Genomic DNA, 3,401 nt, shown 5'->3' with positions numbered 1-3,401 from the left:
AAATGGAAAATCATGCATCAAGACTGTACTGGATGTAATGTACTTTCTACCTCTGCTTATTTTAAAGTTAATAAAATTCACCTTTTTGTTAATCAGCACTAGGTTTGTAAGGAGAGTGTTGGCTTTGAAACTAACACGTGAATTTGTTTCATTGCTAAACATCAGAAAATAGTATCTAGTGTCTGAAAAAACAGGCAAGTGCAGTAGCAGACCTCAAAACCACTTCAACAATTTTGGCATAACTTTCTTTCACAGCCATTCTGCTGCCTAATGATGATTGACACAGTCTCATTATGCTCAATAAAAGGAGACCCCAAGAGACATTTTCTAGTTTAATTCAGTATTCCCTCATCCATGATCCACATGACCGTTTGAAATATGAAGTGAGCCAAACAGTTTCTATGGAAACCACCCCTCTCCCCCTCCTGCCTTCACCCACAGCTCCCCTTTAGCCCCCTCACCGCTCCCTCCCTATCCTCGTACCTCTTGCTCTCCTTCCATCCCTCTGCTTTCTAAATTATAGAGCAGGGGGGGTACCTCTTTTCAAAATCTCTTACTCTGAATAGGGATGTGGGTGTGCATCTGCCCATATGACAAATTCACAGAGGAGGAACGAGGGGGCGGACGGAGACACAGCAGCACTGTAAGTAGCAGCAACAGTGTGGTAAACAGAAAACAGAAACTTAGAGGACAGAGCAAGGGAGCTTCTGAGGGCAACATGTACAAGAAGAAGGAGCAACGCTTCTGAAAGAAGTCTGTTTGAGTTCGAGTGTCAAGGATGAACTATTCAGAGGCCAACGAATCATGACAAGGACTGTGTGAGTGGTAATAGGAAATACTGGTTCCTAATTCACAATACACACAAAACACACACACACACAAAGAGTGAGAATAGAGCAACCACTCAAGGACTGCAACCACACATCAGGTCAGACCACCAAAAGAGATTAACAAGAATGATGAGAACAGTAGGTTAGTACAGGTCAGCCAATCTCAACAGTGGACCCAGAACAGAGAAATGTGGTGAAAATTTCTCTGAAAGATTCCTTGAATCACTCAAAAGTTGAAAAGAAAGTGTAAATGCTATGTTATGAGTTTTTCTTTAACCTGAGTTCGAACACTGGTTTGGAAGAGACTATTTAAGGTCTAATTCTGGTCTAATTTAACTCATAAAAAGCGATTAAACCAATTTAAATATGCCCTAGATTGTAGAGAACGTATAGGCGGAGAAAACTGTGATGACAGACAAGCTCTAAAAGGTAGCTCCAGGTGGTTAAATTGAACTCTACATGACTGTCCAAATGATTGCACCTATTAATTACCTTGAGCCTCGTTTTACAGATAATCACACCCTTTACCAGCTACAGCGTCAGTGCTCACAGCTGAGGTGAGCCTTCGCCATAAAGCGTTGGTGGTTTTGTACAGAGTCAGACATTAAATGACTGGGTACCATTACAGTAAAGGAGATGGGCTGTGTAAAAAAAAAACCCAGAGGAGATCGAGGTGTTGCAGAGAGACTGATCCAACAGTCACACACAGTCTGGCATTGAGGAGGAGATGACCAGGCAGACAGACTCCTCAGGGCAGACCGGACTGTGTGATGTATAAATAGCTGCTAATCAGGCCTGGGTGTCAGATTAGTTCCCATAACCTTTTGTTCAGCACACTCTCATAACAGTAGCCTATATACGTATGGGTCAGCTCTGTCCAGAGGATGTCCTCTACAGTACGGTTGTCTGGAATAAATCACCCTCAGGAGACTAATGAAGCATCATTTTATGGCATATTCTGTATATCATTGTCTGTTTCCACTTTGTGCCTTCCTCTTTCTTACTGTCTGATGTATCACATTTCAGACAATATGAACACTTCTGCCTGAGAATAGTACTCAACTTGAACAACTTAGCGACGGAAAAAAGGGACCAGGCTGTGTGCTGGATGCTTCAGGGGTGTATAAGTAAGCTGTGTACTCTTCGTTGGTGTGCAGTGCCCCCTCACTTCTCTGCACCATCACGGGTGCACTCCAAGTAGGCTGAAAGCACTTCCTAAGTAGTCTCAGGTGCCCTGTGCTGGTTTTTACTGTATCAAACGTGAGAGTAGGATGCAGGGGAGAAGGATGTGTGTGACGCCCGAATTCAGCTGCAATTTGTGGATTAAGAAGGAGGAGGAACGAGGAGGTGGAGACGGTGGGATTTTACAGGAAGGGAGACACCAAATGATCAGAAATGGAGTGCGAGTGGTTTGAGGTTTCTCAACAGTGATTCAGAGAGCAGAACTAGGAGGAAAGGAAGTCAGGTGGCGTCAGAAGACAGTGAAAAGAGAGACTGGAAAGTATTTTAAAACACTGAAAAGCATAAGTGCTATGCTACAAGCCTTCACTGGATACAAAGGTTGGGGATAAGATTCTTTCAGCAACACAAATTGGAGGACGGGCTGTCATGGCATTTACCTGAAGAGAGAGAAAGTTTTCATTTGCATTCCACAAAAACTTGAATGTTCTTTCAAAAAACACATTTCAATCTATTTTAACGAGAATAACACAAATACTGTAGCGACAACTTATCACACAGCGAAGACAAAGATAATAAAAGGAATAATGATGGATGTTGAAGGTTCAGGAAAAAGCAGAGGAGAACTTAAACATGTTTAATCTGGATTTAAAGGCAGATTCATTTTTATATAAAGTCTATGAGATACCAAGCACGTGGCTTTTTCAGATGCTGGCCCTGAACCAACATCCATACTTTCAATTCAGCCAGCAACCTTTGTTGCATCCCTTTCTCCCTTGTTTCCTGTCATCTCTTCACTATTGCAATCTGATGAAGGCATAAAATGTCTCCAAAACACTTATAATACATTTGTCTACTTTTAAACCAAGTACATAAATAAATAGCCTAAATGATTCAGTTTTTCACCCACAGAATTTTATTCCTGACAGTGTGGGGGTGCACGGGCATTTAGACTTTGGAGCGTTTTTTTATTTTGAGTGAGTCCCTGTTTTCTTTTGTCTCGTGCACATGCACAAGTGATACACACTCCTACCAACGGTGTCACACTATTCATCTAATCATCAAATTAAGCTGCAATGCACCAGCAAAGACCCAGAAGAGGAACACTGCAAACTAGTAAATATGGATGTGGACATTGATGTTTTTTAAAAGCTGCTTTGCAATTGTTTTACGAAGAAGGAATTGCACTTCACAAGTTCATTAGATCTCAAGGATACAGCGTTTTGGTGAGTAACCATCAATGTAAACGTAACTTTTGTTATGTGCATTCCCTGGAGTTTCAATTTTCTGATTTGTGATTTCTTTATAATTTCCTAATAAATCTTGTGAATCAAAAAAGAATAACCCCATACTGATAAAATATAGCTCAGTGTTCTGTTAAAAAAAAAAAAG

The sequence above is a fragment of the Pagrus pagrus genome, assembly GCF_965226575.1.
Source record: "Pagrus pagrus genome assembly, chromosome: 13".
NCBI classification, from domain to species: domain Eukaryota; kingdom Metazoa; phylum Chordata; class Actinopteri; order Spariformes; family Sparidae; genus Pagrus; species Pagrus pagrus.
Note: the sequence above shows the minus strand (reverse complement) of the source record.